At 35.4% G+C, this 23,243-nt stretch overlaps 1 long non-coding RNA gene across 1 annotated transcript; it reads left to right on the top strand.

The window, feature by feature from the left end:
• The first annotated feature begins 15,617 nt into the window (after window positions 1-15,617).
• Window positions 15,618-20,707, top strand: LOC113335675. Its single transcript, XR_003353446.1, has 3 exons — window positions 15,618-15,628; window positions 17,871-17,872; window positions 20,647-20,707. It is a non-coding gene; the product is annotated as an uncharacterized LOC113335675 (long non-coding RNA).
• The last annotated feature ends 2,536 nt before the right edge of the window (window positions 20,708-23,243 follow it).

Raw genomic sequence — 23,243 nt, 5'->3', positions numbered from 1 at the left:
TTTTCAGGGTGATTCCATTCTATATAAGACCAAAAGATAGAAAACCGATCCTGACCTTTGGATCACTGAAACGGTATTCCTGTTAATCTCGATACCCCCTTTAATAATCATGTAAAATTCTACCTATCATAGTATTCTCTTCAGGCCTTTGAGTTAATGGCTTCAAGTATGAAAGCCAATCTCCAACCATGAGAGTCCGTCTCTAACTGTTTCTGATTTTTTTTCGAAAAAAAAAAAAAACTCATTTTTGGTTAATTTTTCTATTGATCGATACTTTGGATATTATAATTGATATTTTAGATATTATGAAATAACTTTTCGATTTAATTTAAGTCGATGACTAATTTTATAAATGCTTCCAGAGTGACTTGTAAAAGTAAAAATAAAATAAAATTGTCCTTCAAATATTTTTTTACTCTTGATTTCTGAAAATTACTTCTAAATAGACTCTTGATTTCTGAAAATTACAGTCCCACGGTATTTGGCCTTGTAACTAACTGTATTTGATAGGGATTATCGATTGTTGTCTTAGATTTTTTTTGGTTCAATGTTTTTTTGGTCGAATGTTGTTAGCTTCAAAGGAACTACTTATCTTAAAGTATCATAAAAAAAGTTGATCATTAAACATAATTAATAAAGTGTTATCTTAGTTAATGATGAATAGACAAATCCAATGTGGTAAGCAATTCAGACACTTCACCTAAAACCCAACTCAATTAGATTTCTAATTAACAAATTAGTATAGATGATCATTGAGAAGTAAACAATAATATTAATCAAATCCAAAAACAAGACAGAACAAAATCATGAAATCAGGTCACATAATCCAATCTAGCACTTCTAAATGTTTTTCTTTTCTCCATCACCAACCAAACAGACAAAAAAGAGAAGAATAAAACTATGTCTCGTTATGGGTTTAGGGTCCAATAATCATGTTCTTGAATGTAATCATCCATAAATCCACAATGGATCAACACTAATCAAGACACTAATAATATTTTATATAAGTCTAATAATTAGTTAAGATCATAACTAAGAATAGGTTAAACCGATACTGCGTGCCATGCCATACACTTAGATATCACTTCATCGTCATCGTTTGTCATTCCAAATCATTATTTTGTCAGATTATTCATTAATTTACCTTATTTTGGTTAATTTATACTAATAGTACTTAGTACTCTTAGGGAATAATTACGTGCATCATGAATCATATCTTATGCACTTAAATTGATAAGCTCAACATAAGACAAATCATCAACCAATACAAGTATGCTTCTTTGGTTTATGCAGATGCATGCATATTATTATTTAGTGTCGTAAGATTTTGATTTCGGCATTTTTTCAATTTCTTGTTAGCCGCTAGGAAAAATTAGTTTGGAGGACAAATAAAGAACCCGAACATAACTGACTCATGATCCTGATTTTGCACGAAAACCGTGTGTGTAGGATGCATGATGCTTTAGAGTTTACACAGCTAAGCTTACGTATAGGCTATGGTATCATGCTGGACAAATCCTGAGAAAACCAATTTCCAATGTTTTTATATCGTTCAAAATTTAGTATTATTAATTATTCAGACGATGTGAGACTATTCTAACATGATAGACAACCCGAAGACTGCACCCTCTGAACTTCAAAAGCGAAAACAGAGAAGATTTGAGGATTCATACCCATCGTATGAGCATACCAATTTGTCTTTATCTAAGGATTTCGATCGAAATTCCACATTCGACCCGAAGACAAACAAATTCAATCTCTCTTCTTTTTATTTATTTATTAAGGTGATATTTTTTTTGATGGAATTAAGGTAATTAACTAGAACATTTTGACGATGAATTCTTACAACTGGGAAACACTTTTTTGTTTAGCTAGTTTGTATTTTTGGTTTTCTGTTTTTCTACTTTTGGTAGATGTCATCTATATACTCTTTTCTTGAATAAAATCTTCTCTTCTTATCAAAAAAAAATAAAAAATGACGAATTAAGGTTTTCTTCTCATAAAAGATTCAGGATTTATATGATCGCAATTCGAATTTATTCGATAATGGTGGAACGTGTAACTTTGGCCAAAACCCTTTAACACTTCCAAGTGGGATGAATTTTATTTTCGGGGCTACTGGATTATTTCCATCTAGAATGGTGAGATAAAGGATGCCCTTGGGGCATCGACAAATTAGCTAGATTGTGGTCCAAGTTGCATTGACTAGTAAAATCTTCATGACAGATACTTGTAATGCTTGTATCTTTTTCTTCTCTTAAGTCTCTATGCACAACAGAGATTCTTCTTCTTTTTTCTTCTTCTCTTCCATACATGCAATTAAAATCAAATTTATTTTTTCTTGTTAGTCTTCTCAGTTCACGTTGTCGTGCAACACAAACGTAGAATCAATCTCTCTATCTAAAAAGTAGTGATTGAAAGTTAAAACTATATACAAAGCAAAGAAGAAAGTAATGCTGCCAATGCCAGGACCCTAGACAACCTGGCCAAGGACCCTAAATGGTCATTATATTAAGCAAACATTTGCTGGTAGGAAGCAAGTGACGACCAATCAGTACGTCATAAAATGTGTTAAGGGAGGGAAACAAAAGTTCAATGTTTATCGCATGAAATCACGTTGCATGGGCACATATATCTTAGTAAAAGCAAAAGAGTTAGTTAGTGGATTCCCTAAGTTACATTTCTTTTCATCTTTATCGATGGGATGTTGTGTGGATTTAGGGTTTCTTTATAGATAGATATAAGTATTAGCTAAAGATATTGTTGCATTTCTAGAATTCAGATCTTTGTTTAATCTTTTTTGCATGGTTCAGAAGAAAATCTTCTTGACAAGAACTTCTCTAATTAGAAGACCATATACTTTGATCTTCTTTTTGTGCTATAGGAAGACCTCTTTAGTTATTTTGCTTTTTCTTCTGGTAGTACTCTATATGAAGAACACTGAACATGTATAGATTCCTTTTCAGTATTATGCAAAATCAATTCTACTTTTTTCTTCCTTCTTCTCTGTGTCCTAAGTCTTTTATGCTCACGTTGTCATGCAACACAAACTCAGAACCAATCTATCTATATCTGAAAAGTAGCGACAAATCAAACAGCTGCAAAGCAAAGCAAATAAGAAAGTAATGCTGCGGCAATGCCAAGGCCAACTGGCGGCCAAGGACCAGCATGACTTTCTAAACTTATCAATAATATAGTCATTATTAGTATGTATGCAAACATTTTTATTTCTCGTACAAACCAACTGACCAATGAGTAGTTGAATAAGTGGTTAAAGTTTTTGAATTTATCCCATGCAATCACGTTGCATGAGCACACATATCTAAGTAAAAGCAAAAGTGCTAATTGATTCTCTAGATTCGTTTTTTTCATCTTTATCGATGGGATTTTGTGTGGATTTAGGGAGTTCCATTCTATAGGTATAATTAGCTAAAGATATTGTTGTTGCATTTCTTGAATCAGATCTTTGTTTAATCTTTTTGCATGGTTCAGAAGAAAATCTTGAAGAAGATGTAGAACCCGATGTTGATAATGAACAATGCTAGCGTAGCAGTTATCCGAAGAATCCTCTTTTCATTTTCACTCGAAAGCTGTAAAGTAAAAATTTCATAGTATAATCTTTAAATTTACACGAAACTCAATGAGGATGTGTACACAGATAAAGGGACCATGGTGCATATTATAAAACATCTTGCCCTAAGATGACTGCTACCATGAGTTATCAAATTCCAAAGATGTCTATGATAGTGTGTCTACGATCATTGCAGTTCTTTTCCTTTCGGTCAAGTCCCTCCTGGCCTCAAAAAGAGGGGTCTTCTATTCACGGATATTTGATCAATTCTGTGATTCATATGCGGAGTTGGTGGTAAGAGCCGATAGGCAATTACATCCAGACTCGAGCATGCCGTACCTTGTTCGGACAGTCATTGGGGACGAGGCAATTCAAAGTCAAAACTTTCTCACGGATTCTTATTATGATGTAATCTTACATGGCTCAAATAGTTTCTTTGGAGACTCGACTTAAGTAAGAGGGTCCTTAGAGACTCGACTGAAAGTAAAGGATTACCAAATTCCTGGGATGTCTCCCTTATGAAGGCTCGTTGAGAATTTAGACATACATTCTTGTGGAAATTGCAACTTTATTACAATTTAAAGATATTAATATTCATATTAGGTGGCTTTTTTTATTACAATTTAAAGATATTAATATTCAAATTAGGTAGCTTTTGTGATGTTGGTCATGGCGTGAGTTATTTAGTTTCTGAGTCCTACCAAAGTGACCACTCCAGCATTAGAAACCCAAAATAGCCAATATTGAGTTTAATTCCGATTTTTTATAGTCTGTTTGGATACTATTCCAAAAATTGGCTTTTTGATTTCTGCAAGCAGAAAAGTTAGCCGCCAATCTGGTTTTAAAACAATTTTTATAAATGAAAAAGTTGACTTTTTACGAAATAAAAATATTTTACTTCTAATTTTTGCTTCTGGAAAAGTAGAAGCACATCCAAACATACTATAAACTACAGTACACGGACTGGCTTGACTGTTCGAAATTTGTCGAATACTTTATCATATTGTTGTTTACTTTGTGATACTCACTCAAATATGCAACATTCTCAAATTGTCAAATGGAACTGTAAAATTTTAATACTATCAGAAAATTGTAAATATGTGTGATGAGTGGAAATATTTGAAATAAATTTTAAAAACTCCAAAAATAGTTTATGGGACACTATCCTTTCAAAGACATACAAAGCCAACAAAATCTATCCACTAAGCCTAGTGGTAGTATCAAAAGGTAGCAAAAATATAACTCCCTTCCCATACCTATATCCCTACTGCCTATCCCTTTAAAGCTTCTCTTTTTGAAAACAATCTTTTTTAAAGTATTTTAGATTATAGAATTTGTTGTATTAAGCTTAAGAGATATTCTGATTTTCTGACAAACAGACTTTATACATATAAGAAAATCTCCACTTTATTCTTTATCAAAAGTACTGTTTAGAAGAATAGTTATATTAGTAGGAACGGCCATGGAAATGAAAGCTTCGAAAAAGAAAGATTTGAAAGACCAACACAAAAGTCCAAAGGGACTCTAAAAGAGTGAACCCCCCCACCATGTTTTCATCCTTTTCCATTTTTTCTTTGAACTTTTTAGGTTTGGGTCATAAAAAGAAAAGAGATGAGAATGAGATCTAACAATGAGTTCTTGTAAATAATGGTGATGGGGAAATTTTCTCAATAGTTGTGATTGTGTGCATAAGCTGTCATCACTACAAAACATTCTAATTCTTGCATCTTCTTTACGTGGCAGTGAACTGATGTAGTTAGGGCAAATGGTGACCACTCGTAGAGGCATTGATCCATCATGTCTTTGTAGCAATTAGTGGTGGCAAATGTTGAAAACAGGACTGCATAATTCTAGTGGGGGTGCATATGAATGATAATTACAAAGTCAAATAGAGAAAAGAGAAAACAGTATTTGGCATATTCTGTGTCTTTTAGATGGAATGATTTATGTTTTTTCTATAACAGTATTAGGGTAAACTAACTTAATTGGCAGTGTCTGTTACGGTTTTGATAACCAATTGGTTGTTCAGTCTCCCTTGTTCTTTACATTCGAGAAGAAAAAAGCTCTGGGTTAACGGCCATGCAAGAACAACTTGTGCACTTATGTAGAATGTATCATTTATGGATACCATCTCTACAAGAGCAGTGCAAATGCATTATCAGCAATGAAAGCATATTATAATTCTGTGTTTGGATACCGAAAGGAGAAAGTTTTCTGCTTCTCCAAAAGTAAAAGTCAATCCGTTTCGTTTGAAATAAAATATTTCGGAAAATGGGTTATTTGTCCAAATATTTTTAAATCACGGTTCAAATGGACGAGTAAAAATAGTCTGGGTGAAAAGGCCAAAAAAAAATAAAAATAGTAAGGATGAAACTGGTTTCATCCTAGCTTAAATTTAAAAAAATAGCAAGGATGAAACTGGATACATCCTGTGTAAATTAAAAATAAGAAAAAATATTTGAAAATGCGCACGTCTATTTTTATATTTTTGTCCATTTAAACAGTATCAAAATCTAACTGTCCATTTCACCCAGAAATTGTTGATTTTGGTCATTTTAACCAATTTTGTGAAAATATTTTGCATCCGGTTATTCGAAAAACTAATCAGGCTAGTTAATAATCCTTCTGGAGTTGAGAGACACTAGCTTGGGCCTGACTTTAGCAAAACTAGACCAATTTTCATTCTTGCCTTATTAGGCCGAGCTCTTCTAAGGGGAGTTGAAGCCTCAACTTCCCTCTTAGTAAATCATAGACCATCGTTACCAATAATACCAAAAGTTGGCAAGTCTCGGAGTGAGTCACGAAATCAGCTCTACCGAAAAGGGAAAAATAAACCCTATAACTCCATAGGAGTCGAAGACGGGAGACGAACCATGCATGCAAGACATCAAGCAACTTGCATCGAGTTCAAATGCTGCGGTCATTAATGAAGCATTATCTCAAGAATGCGTGAAATGCAAAGCTAGCATGGAACTGATGTAGTTAATTAGGGGGAAAATGGAGACCATTCTTAGGATCGATCCATCGTGTGACTCTTTGTAACAAGTAGTGGTGGCAAATTTGAAAACAATACCACATACTTATACTAGGGGAACTATAGAGACGAAGAATAGTTTCGGTTATAGGGCATAAAATAAAAGCACGTGTATTTTTTCTTTCTTTTGCTAAACAATTTGTGTGCTCAAACAGATTTATGGCTACTACTGTTCAAGCAACATAAAATCTTGTAAGGACCTTTTAACATAAAATCTTATGTGCTCAAACAGATTTATGGCTACTACTTTTACAATTTGTGTGCTCAATATGGATGGACCATTAGTTAATGGAAGGAAAAAAATTGTTTTGGCCGATAATCATTTGTTGGCAAGTTTTCCCAATATCATACCTTTACTCATCATATAAAACAATGTTACAGGTTGCTCTGCGGATTGGGCGATAGACTCGGCGATAGAATCAGCATGACTCACTAAATTTACAGATTGATTTTGCTTTCTTCGTTCCAATAAATCTGTGTTTTCATGTCATCTTACCTAATTCCCTAATCTTACTAATGCTTCTTTATCTGATTATAATGAATCTTCTCATCTTTGTTCACTAGGTGCAGGCTTCGATGCTTGAAGGTTGCTTGAAGTTAGAGTGGTTTTGCCTAATCTCTCAAGTAATCTGCATATTCATCGGTTCGATGGCTCCACTTTTGATGTTTGTATGGCACGCCCTAATACAATTATCACATTTGTATCTGATACTCTCTATGCAGCAATTAATGTAATGGATTTACTCTACTCATGTCTTCTTTTTAGGATTTCAAGACAAAGCAGCGGACATTTATTTAACCCTTTTAAGTTAATGTTTTGTAAGAACTTTAGCACCAGGTGTAAGACATTCAACCAGAGAAGAAGCGGCAACAAATTATTAATATGGTTTTTCTTCCTCGTTCTCTTCTCCCAACATTTATCTTTTTTCTTTTGTTGCTCTGAGATGGACACTGAGTTGACACAAGTCCAACAAAAGATGGAAGGCACATCGATAACTGATAGGTTGAGAGCTTTAAGGGAACCATAAATCTCAACAGAAGATCTGATACAGAGAGCAATGCAATTCAAATTTAGTTTCTTGGGTAAAGTCTATTATACAAAAGTGTATTCAGTCAGTGATTTGGATAAAGAACTCAAAAATCTATGGCCTAAATCCAAAGATATCTTTATCAAAAAGGAAGAGAATGATTGCTATCTCACAAAGTTTCAAACGCAAGATGAATATGATATCGTTCTCAAGTTCAGACCTTGGTTTCTAGAAGGAGATTTGCTTGCTTTAGAACCATGTAACCCTCAAATTCCAAAAAGTTCGGTTGATTTACCTAAGAAGCTTTTGTGGTTACGTCTGTACGACATGCAACCTGGTTTTGTAATTCCTAAAATTGTTGATAGTGTTGCATCAGCAATGGGAGAAGTTAGAGAGCTTGACCCTCCGGACTGCATTGTACCAAAAGGAAAGGTACAAAAATCTTTAGTTCTTTTAGATGTTAGAAATCCAATTAGAAGAGGATTCTGGGTGAAGAACGTAGCTGGGGAGGAGGTCTGGATAAGGTTGTTCTACGAAAAACAGCCTTTCAACCTTTGTGGATTTTGCTACACCATAGATCACAAGGAGTGTGACTGCGAGATCATTCCTACATACCTTCTACAAAAACAGAGGGGATATCTATCCTCTAACTCTATTCTGGATCCACCTTCTTGTACTTTTCCTGATACAAGAGTTAGAGCTGGTACTCATCATGCAACAGTTGAGCAAGTGGATCAAAACAAGGAGGAAGACAATCAGATTGAAGCTGCACAAGGAGATGAAGGAAGAATGATTATAGTTGATCCTGCTTGCATGCATGCAGAAAATACAAATCTTAACTTGGTGCAATTTAATGTAGAAGTCTCTAAGGATTTAGTCTGTTTAAATGAACAAGATAAAGACAACAATATTATAAATATTCCTTTGGCGTCTTCTTCTCCAGTTACCGTCGTTGGCTGCAACTCTCAAGGTATGAACCAGAATCTAGGAAGATAGAGTGATCCACAGACAAGGAAAGAGAATCAGATTTGAAGATGGTGGTCCTAGTAATTTTAACAACATCAATCAGAGTTTGAACCAGAATCTAGGAAGATATAATATTTTAGAGAATATGTCTGATGAAAACGTGAAGCAACAGTTGCAGATTTTGAATGCTTCAATGGGTCAGGAAAATGGGTTCGGGTCGAATATGGAATTACTTAAATGCTATATGGCTTTAGGAGAGTTTTATGTCTCTTTCGATGAATTCAACGCTAGTAATATAGATCCAGACTCATTTCCTACAGAGAATGCTTTCAAGGGGCCTTTACAGGAATTGGTTAACCAGATTGAGGATAATCTTTCCAGTTATAACTCTACTAATCATAATGTAGATTTATCTGGTAATGAACATGTTAGTCTGGATGATCATTCTCCATCGCATAACTCATACTCTTCATTTCATGGAACAGTTTCAGAGCAAAATCACTCTAAAATATGTAAAACAACCACCTCAAGCACTGATGGCCAGGTAAATTCCTATTTTACATCATTTTACTACCTTAAATTACCTGTATTTAGTTTTCTACCCTGCATCAAAGTTTCTAGTTTCCTTTTCAGTTATTTGGTATTTTATTTCTATATTCCTGAGCTTCCTTCTTTCATAAATAACCCTATTATAACAATTAAAATTTTGTCCTGGAATGTCCAAGGACTAGCTGGTAAAGCTACTAGAGATCACTTGCAAGATATTATTCATTCTCATAACCCAGATATCATTTTTTTGATGCAAACTAAAATGGGTCTAGACAAAGCAAAGGCTTACTCTCAGAAGTTTAATTACCCTAATTCTCACATTGTTAGCTCTATAGGATTATCTGGTGGTTTATTATTGCTCTGGAAAGATGGTTTTCCCTGTGATATGGTGTGTAGTAAGGATAATATGATTCATCTTATTATCACTTCAAACTCATCAAAACAAGAATGGCTTCTTTCTTGTGTTTATGGATCAGCACATCTTTATCTCAAAAAACAACAATGGGAATTTCTTAAAGATCTGAGTGAAAATGTTTTTCAGGCGTGGGTTATTGTAGGTGATCTTAATATTCATCTCTCAAGTTCAGATGCTTCTACTAGTGTTAATTCTATGGACAATTGGGTTTGTAATATAGTCAATAGTGTTGGGCTAATGGACTTGAAATATTCCGGTTCTCATCATACATGGACTAGTCGCATTAATGGTCAAGGTCCTAAGAGAGAAAGACTAGATTTGGCACTGCATAACTCAAATTGGATTAGAGATTTTCCTGATTCCAGAGTCAAACATTTGTCTTTTTTAGGTTCAGATTATTTCCCAATACTTCTTTGTACTGAGCAAGAATTGGTTAGACCTAGAAATGCGTGGAAATTCTATAAGTGTTGGTTGAAAGATCCAAATTGTTCAGTTGTTATAGCAGACGCTTGGGAACTTCTCAAAAATTGATGGGAATATATCTCAGAAACTTAGTGCTGCTAGACGTAATCTCTCGAAATGGAACATGGAGAAGTTTGGTCGCATAGATTTTCATTTAAGGCACCTAAGAGAGCAACTGTCCACCCTCCAATCTCAACCATACAGTGATGAGAACTCTTATAAGATTAATCTCACTATACAAAGGTTAAATCATTGGAAGAAAGTGGAAGCAGACTTCTGGCATCAGAAATCTGGAGATAATTGGTTGAAGGACTCAAATAATAATACAACATATTTTCATACTCTGGCAAATAGAAGGAAATCTAGAAACCATATTTCAGCTTTAAGAGATGAACATGGCTACTGGTATAGTTCTCCGAAAGAGCTGGAATTTATTCTAACTAATATTTTTCTTATATTGCCAAGTCTACTAACCTTATTTCAACAGCTGATTCGTTCGATATTATTTCCCCAATTATCACTCCAGCTGACAATGTGGTCTTACTATCTCCTCATGGTGAAAAATAAATTTTAAGGGTCCTTAAATCAATGCCTAGTTGGAACTCTCCAGGGTCAGATGGCTTTCAGGATGGATTCTTCTTAACACAATGGGATGCTGTTGGGAAAGATGTAACTCAGTTAGTACAACAATTATTCAACACCAAGATAATTCCCTCTTCTATTAACCACACAATGACCTGTCTTATTTCTAAAACTAGATATCCTTCGACACCAAATGATTATAGACCTATTGGCTTGTGTAATATCACTTATAAGATAATATCCAAGCTTATAGTTACAAGAATGAAGCCTCTCATGGATAAAATAATATCTCCAACACAGGAAGCTTTTGTTTTAAAAAAATACATAAATGATAATATTGTATTGACTCATGAGTTGATACATTCCATGAAGAAATCAAGGAAAAACAGAGGACTAGTATCTCTCAAATTGGATATGTCGAAGGCATTCGATAGAATAAATGGTCATTTGTTGATAATATAGTTCTGTCTTTGGGTTTCTGTCAAGATTGGCGATCTATTATCCATTAATGTATTTCCACAACAACTATGTCAATACGTCTAAATGTAGGAATTTGTAAGCCTTATACACCAACTAGAGGACTTAGACAAGGGGACCCCCTGTCCCCTTATCCATTTATTATCTCTATGGAGTATCTTACTAGATCACTTTTAGACGCAGAAGATAAGAATAAACTATGTGAAATTAGAGTGGCAAAGAACTCAACATCAATAAATCACCTTCTTTTTGTAGATGATTGTATATTGTTTTTCTAAGATGACCAAGGAAGTATTAATCAAGTTAAAACTTGCCTCCAAAATTTCAGCAATCTCTCGGGTCAGATGATTAACTTCTCAAAGTCATCAGCTTACATCACAGGCGACCTATCTCAGGAAGCAAAGCTATATATTCGGGATCAACTAGGTGTTAAACAACTCCGTGCTTCAGATAAATACTTAGGTATACCCATTCTTCTAGGAAAGTCTAAATGTCAATCTTTAAGCTCAATTAAAGATGCTTATGAAAATAGGTTTCAGGGTTGGTGCTCTAAAACTTTAAACCAAGCTGCATGATCAACTTTGGTTAAGTCAGTACTGAACTCTATTCCTTCTCACTACATGAGCAACTTTATTAAACTACCGAAAAATCTCATTAAGCAACTAGACTCAGCAGAAAGGAGATTCTGGTGGGGACATAAATCAAATAGAGGACTCAATGTAGCGGCATGGAACTCTTTATGTGTTTCTAAAGGAAGGAGGATTAGCTTTTAGGAACTTAGAGAAATCCAACTTAGCCCTAATCATTAAACTAGCCTGGAGATTATGTACTGAGGAAGACAATGACTAGGTGAAGATTATGAAATCTAAGTATTCCCCATACTGTAGTTTTCTGCATCTTCAAGATTCTACGAATAACTATTCCTGGATTTGGAAGGGCATTGAAGTAGGTCTGCAGTTTGTAAAGAAGTTTCACAGATGGGATATCAGAAATGGTCAAAAAATACTAGCGTGGTTTGATAAATGGGTGATAGGATTAAACTCACCTCCAACACCAAGAGATTCATTTCAGGAACCTTCTAGGATAGTATATGTCTCTGACCTAATACTAGAAAATCCTAGAAGATGGAATGAGCAATTAATTTGGGCCTTGTTTCCAGATGGGATAACATAGCTAATTCTGAGTGTGCAACTGGTAGAACAAGGAACAGATAAGCTCATATGTGTACCAAGAAGAACGGGTGAATTCTCAGTAAAAACTACATAGAAAGCTTTAACTCAGGGTTACCAAAATAACATACCTCTAGCTTCAATTAATTGGAAGAAGATTTGGAAAACAAATGCACCTTATAAAGTCAAATTGTTCATCTGGAAATGCCTAAGAGGAATAGTCCCTACAAAGGAAAAATTAAATTCTTATAACCCAACTATAGACACGATATGTCCTAGATGTTTTCAAGGTGCAAAAACTTTACAACATCTCCTAATTGATTGTGATCACTCAAGATCGGTTTGTTTAGCCATGAACATAAATGTAGAAAGCATTCAAAGGCTACAAATACAAGTTTATGATTAGATAGATAGTTGGTTTCAGAGTGACTCTAGTCCTTCACTAAATCAACAAAAAAGAGAAACCTGGATCCTAACACTAATGGCTACTGCATGTGCACTTTGGAAAAATAGATGTGCAAAAGTCTTTGAGAATAAAAACCATAATTTTCTTTACACAGTGTATTCAATTAATAATATGGTAAAGCAATGTGTTTCAGTAATTCAGAACCCGATACAAAACCCTCAAAAAACTTGGTCACCACCACCGCTCAATCAATTAAAAATTAATTTGGATGCTTCTTTTGATCATAATACTCATTCTTTTGGAATTGGTTTGATTTTACGTGATTCAACAGGGCACTGCAGAGGCATCAGAGGCAAATATTTCAATGGAGGAATAAATCCGGAGCAATCTGAATGTCTGGCCATGAAAGAAGCTATCATGTGGGCCAAAGATTGTGGCATCAGCAAAGGGATCTTAGAAAGTGACTGTCAAAATGTAGTTAACTTTATCAAGATGGCCAATCCTTCTGTTCAGTGGATGAACGAATGACTTGTAGATGAAATAAGGCATATGTTATCTTCTGCTACTTATCTATCACTGAACCATGTTAAGAGAACTACAAATAATGCAGCTCATGTAATAGCTAATATCTCTAGACCTGACAGACAATCTTTTGTTTATTTTGATAACATCCCAGACAAATTTCAGGCTGCAATCATGGATGATCAACAAGTCTGTCATTTTAAGTTATGTACTCAACTTTAAGTTATGAATATAAAATCGTTGTTTGGAATCAAAAAAAAAAAAAAAAACCTTTACTCATCAATACAAGATATGATATCGACTGAAAAATAGAAATGTATTTCCGCCTAAGTTGTATGAACCCTACTATAGGCGAGTTTGGTATTGTTGTGAGTTTAAGAAAAGTGCTTTTTTACTGTGTTGTGTCGTACGTTATTGTGTTGTATTGTAAAAATAAAGCGGCATGATGTTTGGTAAACTATAATTTAAAAAACGTTGTGACGTCATTAACAAACCATAAATAATGTTTGGTAAATTGGTATTTATAAGTAATACTTTATTTTATTATTTTATAATTATTTTTTATGGCAGTGGTTTATTTTGATGCAGTTAAGAAGCAAATCCCATACCAATTTCACATGTATGTAAGAGACTCCGTCCTTTGGAAATGTAACCGTATCAAACATGCACAAGATTATATTTTTGCGGTACCCATTAGTGGGCTTAATCAATGCCTCAGACCTAGACAATTTAGAGTTTTGCTTTGTTATCGCCTTGGTATTCCTCTGTTTGTTTAAGATAGCTTATGCCCAAGTTGCAACAAATCTATGGACGTTTTTGGAGATCATGCGCTTCACTGTGCCAACGATATTGGCTATAAGTTTCGTCATGATGTTGTCCGTGATGTTGTCTTTGACATTTGTTACAAAGCCAATGTGCCTGCACCCAAGGAGGTTTCTCTTGGTCTTCGGACGGATAATGGTAGAGACCTTAAGCCCGCTGATATCCTTGTTCTTAACTGAGAAAGTGGGAAAGAATCAAAGATGTGTGTATGGATGTTACAGGTGTCTCTCCATTCACTGGTGATGGTGTTCGTTCTTTTGTCTCTCGCAAGGAAATTTCTGGTGCGGTTTTACGTAAACTTGCCAAATACTCCGACAAGTGTGCTGCACATGGATATGGTTTGGGTGTTTTAGCTTTCTCTACCTTAGGGGAACTTGGTGAGGATACTATGGTTTTTTTTTAAGCGTTTTTAAAGAATTGTTTATTTAGCAATGACGCTAGTAGTGGTGTAGGTAGTTTCATTTTTTATAAATTAGGCGTTGCTATTCAGAGGGGTGTTGGAGCCCATCTTGTCGCTAGGTTACCAACCAAAAGCTTTGTATGATTTATTACTGCTGTATTCCATTATTTATTAGTATTTTTAGTAATAATACTAATTAGTAAATTATTTTTATCATTTAATAAATAATTTTATGGTTATGATTTGCTTCAAACAAATTATTATTATAATAATTATGATTAATTAATGTAAAATAATAAATAAATAAAGACTATTATTGTAATTATTATTTATTATTTTAAAAGAAAAAAATGAGAAACATAGGAACAAAATAGAATTTAGAGATATAATGATAAGCGTACAATATTCTGGGGTAAAACTTTTCTTTGTAATAAAATAACAAGATTCAAATAAATAATTAATAAATAAAATTATGTGGGTCCAAAGCTTCTGCTTTCCAGCTTTTAAAAGCTAGTGTTGAGCAGCTTTTAAAAGCAGGCCTAAAATGGAAGTGTTTCTTTCTAAAATACGAAATATTGTCGTCATGATACAATGAAGCACCATGCCAACGTAATTGGATTCAAGGTTTGTATCCCTTAACCCGATCAAGAACGCACAATTATAGGATTCTGATGATTCTTAAAAGAAAGACAAAAAAGAAGACATTTTTCTTTCTCATACACGAATGAGAATCAATCATTACTACTTATAAAGAACTCAAACCTATTAGAGGTACCTCTTCATTTCCAATAGACATCCATGGTGTCCAATGGAAACGGTTATGTCTTATGTGAACCATCACACACATTAGAGATGCCTCTTTATCCCCAACATACATCCATTGTGTCGATTTGGATTCATCTTCAACAAGAGGGATTTAGGGCACACAGATTCGTTTGGATTTACAAGATTTTGGGAAAGATACTCTATTTACTTTGGACCATCTCTTATTGAAGATGATAATAATTTTAAATGTTCCGAGTTGATTCCGGTTCACACCATCATTCATCACTACTACATCTACAAAAATTGGATGTCTTTGCGGTTCATGGCTCTTTCTCTTTGCAATGTACTTGCAATTGTTGTCGTTATTTGTATTTGGGTTTTGATTAACTTGTATTTTTGTGTTTTTCATAATCTTGTAAGCAATCATGTAATCATCATTTTGGTTTGAATGAATTGAAATGTGATTTCCACCAAAAAAAAGGAAGGAAAAAAAAAAGAACGGGACACTTCCATCCTTGTGGTGGCATACCAAAAACGACGATCATTTTGTTTTCTATGTTATTGAAAAAAATCTAGACAAATGCGACAAGTATTGGAAAGGTAATTATGCTCGATGATCATTTTTCTCTTCTTTTAGGTTTTATGATACGGGCTTGGGCCTGTCCATACCTAGTCCAACTGCATTCTTGCCTAACTAGGTCCTAGCTTTCCCGTTACGGGTTTCGAAGGATGTAAGTACTAATTAACCTTCTCATGATGTGAATCTAACCCTTGAGCCCGGAAGGGCGGACCGCCCCCTAAAATCTAAAAAACTGCATAGAAGCCTTTTTGTTTAAGGGGAAATTAGGAGAAGACAAAGAATAAAAGAAAAGGGAAGAGAGATCTTATTGATAGATACATCAGTATTATATACCATAGTGAGGATGTATATACAACCATAGGTAAACCTTAACTATCTAGATGAGTCGCATATCTATGGTCCGTAGGCCCTGTAACACTCCCTCTTATGCAATCCAATAGAACTTCGTATGTAGTGCTTCACATATAATACTTCGAATGTAGATATTCAAATGTACTTCTCTCCTTGATGACTAGTGTATAGATCTTCAAAGTCAATTGCTTCATTAAAACTTTGAGAAGGAAAAACCCAGTGGGAAAAAACCTTGGTACAACTTTTCACATGTGATCTCGTACTTTACATGTAGTTCATCACATGCAATACTATCTTCAAGGACCGACTAGCCTAAGTTAATTGCCTCGTTAAAACTTCGTCAGAAAAAACCCAGAGGGACTAAACATGAACTAATAGAAAGAGAACAATATTAAGCAAACTTAGAACATAGCTGGACTCGAATATGTTGCCTCATTAAAACCTTGACAAGGAAAACCCAGTGGGACAAAACCTTGACGAAGGGAAAAGAGTACAATGTGACAGATGCAAGTAAAGGTGATCTGTTGCAGATGATCACTTTGGTCCGTTGAAGTTGACTAGTGGCCTCACAACTCCTAAGGTATAAAATCCTCGTGAGAAACAATAACCTTTGTTGGGAAATTACTTCCCGGTGTTTGTTGTTGTCTCATTAAAAACCTTGTCGAGTAACAAAACCCTGTGAGAAACAATAACCTCGATGAAGGAAAAGAGTACAACACATTTCGAAGTAAAATATGTCGACAACATATACCTGCACTACAGGAAAAATATACATCTACAACTGGAGATTTACAACTCTTCGCTAAACATCATAGAAATTCCTATGTTTTACAACTGGTTTCAAAGGAAGAGTTGTCGTATATCATCACTGCCAATCCTTAGGAAACAAGGGGTTGCGCTAAGAAAACCGACGACAACTCCTTAAGCAAAAGAGTTGTGACGACATTTAGCTATAACAACTCTGTTCCATAAAGGTAGTGACTAAGGCTATCATAATTTTCACTAGAGTTGTTGAAGAACGCCAGAATATGATGATGAAAAATAGTGTTAGAGGGAAGATTCGAACATGAACCTAATGCATGGAAGTCTAGCTCATCAACCATCCTTACAGTTCACAAGTTTTGTTTTTTTTAATAAAAACGTATAACAACACTTATAAGTGTTGTTGAAGTAAAAATATAGAATGTTGGAAAAAATGAGGTTAGAGGGGAGATTCGAACATGAATCTACTGAACGGAAGTCTAGCTCATCAACCATCCTTATCGTTCACAAGTTTTGGCTTTTTTTTTAATAAAAATGTATAACAACATTTATAAGTGTTGCTGAAGTAAGAATATAGAACGTTGGAAGAAATGAGGTTTTGCAAAAAAAATTCTCACTTCAGAAAAAAAAAAATTTTACCCGGTTATGCAAAAAATTTCTCACTTCTGCAAAAAAAAAAAAGAATTGGGTTAAATCACTAACTAAGGGTTATTGAGATTGGGTATAAATATCCGAAAACTTTTCCAGGACCGAAATCATGAACCCGGAAGTTCGAAGTTATCGAGAATATTCTCATGGAATCTTACCAGTAAATGGTTGGATTCATCATTTTTGCGAACTTTCAGACTTATATACTAGTCCGCTCCTGACTAGGTTTCGATCTCGGAGGCATTTTCTTTCTCGAAGTTGATGAATTTGTCTGTGTTTAAGGTTTCTGAGAATATACCTATGGAATCTTACCCGTGAATGGTTGGATTCATCGTTTTTGCGAACTGTCATACTTATATAGTAGTCCGCTCCTGGCCAGGCTTCAATCTCGGAGCCAGGGTATGCATAAAATATGCCAGAATAGGTTTGTTTAAGGTTTCGGGAAATATTCCGGAGGAATATTACCTGTAAATGGATGGATTCATCGTTCTTATGAAGTTTCCGACTTATAATGGTCCACTCACAGGCAGGTTACGATCTCAGAGCCATGGTATGCGTACAATATGCCATAATAGGGTTTGTTTACGGTTTCGGGGAATACTCCAAATGAATCTTACCTGTAAATGGATGGATGCATCATTCTTACGAAGTTTCCGACTTATAGTAGTCCACTCACGGCCAGGTTACGATCTCGGGTTTAGGGTATGCATATAATATGCCAGAATAGGGCTTGTATACGGTTACGGGGAATACTCCAAATGAATCTTACCTGTAAATGGATGGATTCATCGTTCTTACCAATTTTCTGACTAAGAGTAGTCAAATCGCGGCCAGGTTTCGATCTCGGGGCCTGGTTTGCATACAATATGCAGAAATAGGGTTTGTTTAAGGTTTTGTATAATATTCCGAAGGAATCTTACCTGTAAATGGATTGGATTTATCGTTCTTACCAAGTTTCTGACTTAGAGTAGTCACATCGCAGCCAGGTTTTGATCTCAAAGCCTGGTTTGCATAAAATATGCAGAAATAAGGCTTGTCTAAGGTTTCGTAGAATATTCCGAAGGAATCTTACCTGTAAATGGATGGATTCATCGTTCTTACCAAGTTTCTGACTTAGGGTAGTCAACTCGCGGCCAGGTTTCGATCTCGGAGCCTGGTTTGCATAAAATATGCAGAAATAAGGTTTCTTTAAGGTTTCATAGAATATTCCGAAGGAATCTTACCTGTAAATGGATGGATTCATCGTTCTTACCAAGTTTCTGATTTAGAGTAATCAACTCGCGGCCAGGTTTTGATCTCGGAGCCTAGTTTGCATACAATATGCAGAAATAGGGCTTGTTTAAGGTTTCGGGAAATATTCCGGAGGAATCTTACCTGTAAATGGATGGATTCATCGTTCTTACGAAGTTTCCGACTTATAATAGTCAACTTACGGCCAGGTTACGATCTCAGAGCCATGGTATGTGTACAATATGCCTGTAATAGGGTTACGATCTCAGAGCCATAATAGGGTTTGTTTACGGTTTCAGGGAATACTCCAAATAAATATTACCTATAAATGGATGGATGCATCGTTCTTACGAAGTTTCCGACTTATAGTAGTCCACTCACGGCCAGGTTACGATCTCGGGACCAGGGTATGCATATAATATGCAAGAATAGTGTTTTTTTACGGTTTCGGGGAATACTCCAAATGAATCTTACCTGTAAATGGATGGATTCATCGTTCTTACCAAGTTTCTGATTAAGAGTAGTCAAATCGCGGCCAGGTTTTGATCTCGGGGCCTGGTTTGCATACAATATGCATAAATAGGGTTTGTTTAAGGTTTTGTATAATATTCCGAAGGAATCTTACCTGTAAATGGATTGGATTCATCGTTCTTACCAAGTTTCTGACTTGGAGTAGTCAACTCGCAGCCAGGTTTCGATCTCAGAGCCTGGTTTGCATACAATATGCAGAAATAAAGTTTGTTTAAGGTTTTGTATAATATTCCGAAGGAATCTTACCTGTAAATGGATTTGATTCATCATTCTTACCAAGTTTCTGACTTGGAGTAGTCAACTCGCAGCCATGTTTCGATCTCATAGCATGGATTGCATACAATATGCAGAAATAAGATTTGTTTAAGGTTTCGTAGAATATTCCGAAGGAATCTTACCTGTAAATGGATGGATTCATCGTTCCTACCAAGTTTCTGACTTAGAGTGGTCAACTCGCGGCCAGGTTTCGATCTCGGAGCCTGGTTTGCATACAATATGCAGAAATAGGGTTTGTTTAAGGTTTCGTAGAATATTCCGAAGGAATCTTACCTGTAAATGGATGGATTCATCGTTATTACCAAGTTTCTGACTTAGAGTAGTCAACTCGCGTCCGGGTTTTGATCTCGGATCCCGGTTTGCATACAATATGCAGAAATATGGTTTGTTTAAGGTTTCGTAGAATATTCCGAAGGAATCTTTCCTGTAAATGGATGGATTCATCGTTCTTACCAAGTTTCCGACTTAGAGTAGTCAACTCGCGGCCAGGTTTCGATCTCGGAGCATGGTTTGCATACAATATGCAGAATAGGGTTTGTTTAAGGTTTCGTAGAATATTCCGAAGGATTCTTACCTGTAAATGGATGGATTCTTCGTTCTTACCAAGTTTTTTCTTGTTCCTGACATTTGTAGATATGAAACGTTCGATTGGGAGAAGGGTTTCAGATCCATCAGTTCAAGATGATATGAAGCTATGGGCTTTCAAGGTTGTAGCTGGACTAGGTGAAAAACCCATGATTATCATCACATACAAAGGGGAAGAGAAGAAATTTCCAGCTAAAGAAATATCATCTATGGTTCTTATCAAAATGTGCGAGATTGCGGAAGCTTATCTTGGTTCTTCTATAAAGGATGATGTTGTTATCGTCTACGCATACTTCAATTGTTCGCAGCTACAAAGGATGCTGGTGGCAAATGGCTTGTGCTTAGTTGCTCGAGTTTGAGTTCAAGATGCAGGGATTGGGAGAATGAAGCTGTTAAAGATGATTACAAGGTAACTGCGGTGATTACAAGCTGATGTTTGCAGCTCAACTGAAGGTGATGTGTAACCCAGACTACCATACTGGAACGGGTATGCTACTGCCACATTTATAGTGGAGGCTAGGTAATGCAATTGGAGTGGCAGGTCTTGAATGAATGTAAATGTGTTACACTAGCAGGTTAATATAAAAATATAAATGTGAAATACTTTCGGCAATTCGGTTTCAGCTATAAATTCTTTTTTTCAAAATAGTTTTATGCACACAACTCCTAATAAGAGTTGTGTTCCGTATTTCAACTACACAAACCAATGGTTGTGAAAGAATGTCTGTACGACATAATTAGGTGTTGTCCAACATAGTTCTACAACTCTAACAAGCGCCGTGCAAATCTTATTCATAATAGTAATAAGAGTTGTTATATATTTCTACAATACACATCCTAGGTTGTCTAAGATATTCCTTCAACTTATACAAGTGTTGTGTTAAATATTTCTACTATACACATCCTAGGTTGTCTAAGATAGACCTTCAACTTATTCAAGTGTTGTGTTACATATTTTTACGATACGCATCCTTTGTTGTGTAAAATAGTCCTACAACGCAATCAAGAGTTGTGTTAGGCTTTCAAAAAAAAATCGAAAGAGAATCACAACTTAGCCAAAATATTGTCGAATCATGAATCATATCACCCTTTACAACTCTTAGTCAAGTATTTTAGAAAAGCTTGGACTTTCTACAATACCCCACCTGCACAATGCATAAAATAGCGTTGTCGTAGGGGTACTACAACGCTAATACAGTGTCGTCAATGATGATTTTTCCCGTAGTGCTGGATCCTCCCTATGATTTCGGCATCTCCCCATGATTACTTTCAGAGTTGTTCAAGACAATTCCTTTAGTCATGTACTTTTCGAAACTGAATATCGGTAATGACTTAGAAAATAGTCTTCCATAAATCCCCCTGATTACTTTCGTTGGAGAAGAGATTATTTTTCCTTCATAATCAACAACCTTTAGATTGCAGTTCTTTTAGCATTCCCTTTTTTCTTATGTATTTACAAGGATAAAGCAAACTAATATCAATGGTTACTTTTAAGTATATGATTACATTCATTATACCATTCCAATAACGTTGTGTTGGCGCTGAGCTATGTCTAGCTAACAAGTTCACTGACAATGTAACATTTGGTCGAGTACACTATGATAAGTAAAATAATGCGTCTATTGTACTTAGATAAGGGAAATTAATCTCCCGACACATCTTCGTCATCTTCCTTTATACGAATTGGTCATTTACTTACTTTTGAACCTTGACTAACCATGGGAGTGCTAGCAGGATGCATGTCCTTGTTAAATTTCCTGACAACTTTAGACCTATCCAAACTGGTGGAATAATATACCACAAGCTCAATTTTCGATCGAGTTTTCCCCAGGTTTCTCAAATCAAATTTGGATTTAGAGTAGCTTCTAGGATCTCTTATTACATTAAGAGCTCCCATCATGTATGTACCATCGACATGGATATCTATAATTCCAAATCAGGAACTTGCTTGTGAATACGCAAGGAAAAATACCTTACTTGTCTATCCCCTCCAAATAAAATAACGACTTAAACGGTTATACCACATTCACATGATTGTTTCAATCCGTAAGTGAACGTCCAGTCTAATTGTAAACACACTTTGTGGTCTAAAGTCACTTGATTTGGGTAACAAAAGGTTATCAAGCCTTTTTGTAAATGTCTTTTATCTCTTGATTCTTTCAGAGATACCTAACAACCACATACATATGGTGCATTTCATGTCCGTTTGAAATTACTAAGCTAACTAAGTAGCGGAACGCGATAACATTCATTACAAGAGGACAATTTCAGGGTTTTGTGAGAAACCTCACGCCACAAGGCGAGTCTTGATACTTTGATACTTCATTCTTCCCACTGCGTTTTATGACAAATAATCATGTATGTCCCATAGGCTTTACACTTGGTTGGTTAGCATTACCGCACCAAATACATGTATATTTGTCAAAGAACCAAGTTCTACCTGGATTGTGTAGGCCAAGTATACTCTTGTTGACATTAAGCAATAATAAGCATGGTTCTATCTCATCGTGCTCTATTTCCTTCAGAAAATATATATAAAAATAATCATCAATATGCTCGCACGATCTTTCCATCGACTCGTGTGTGTTCTCATAATCCTTTAGGATTTAATTGTTCTATGGAACCATTAAACTTCGGAGAATCCTCCAATATTGATTCATGGACATAGTCAGAGTCAATAAAAGGAGATGATTTCATTAATGATACAAATTAGGTTGTGCCTTACTCATCTACTTCCTTTCTAGTTGAGTATTGATCGAACCTGGTGGTCTCTCCATCTTCCTTTGTGGAGCCACGACCTTAACTACACTTCCACCAACTGTAGTTGCAACACCTTAGTCTATGGTCTACCCCATACTGGGGATTTCTAACCTTGCAAGAACAATTTGCAGCTTGTATGTGTGATCTTGTCACGTTGTCGATATCAGTGCACTTTCTGAAATCGATTATTCTATGTCACTTCACATTTACATTCGTGGAGTACAAGAATCAATATGAGACACGGTGGGAACAAACCACGACAATTCCTGTTGTTCCCTTAGAAAATACTTTTTTCTTATCTCCGCTAACGACGGGAAGACTATCTCATTAAAATAACAACCCATAAATCTAG

This window comes from Papaver somniferum, unplaced genomic scaffold (assembly GCF_003573695.1).
Source record: "Papaver somniferum cultivar HN1 unplaced genomic scaffold, ASM357369v1 unplaced-scaffold_15, whole genome shotgun sequence".
Lineage (NCBI taxonomy): Eukaryota > Viridiplantae > Streptophyta > Magnoliopsida > Ranunculales > Papaveraceae > Papaver > Papaver somniferum.
The sequence above is the reverse complement of the archived record's forward strand: the minus strand, read 5'-3'. Positions and strand labels throughout refer to the sequence as shown.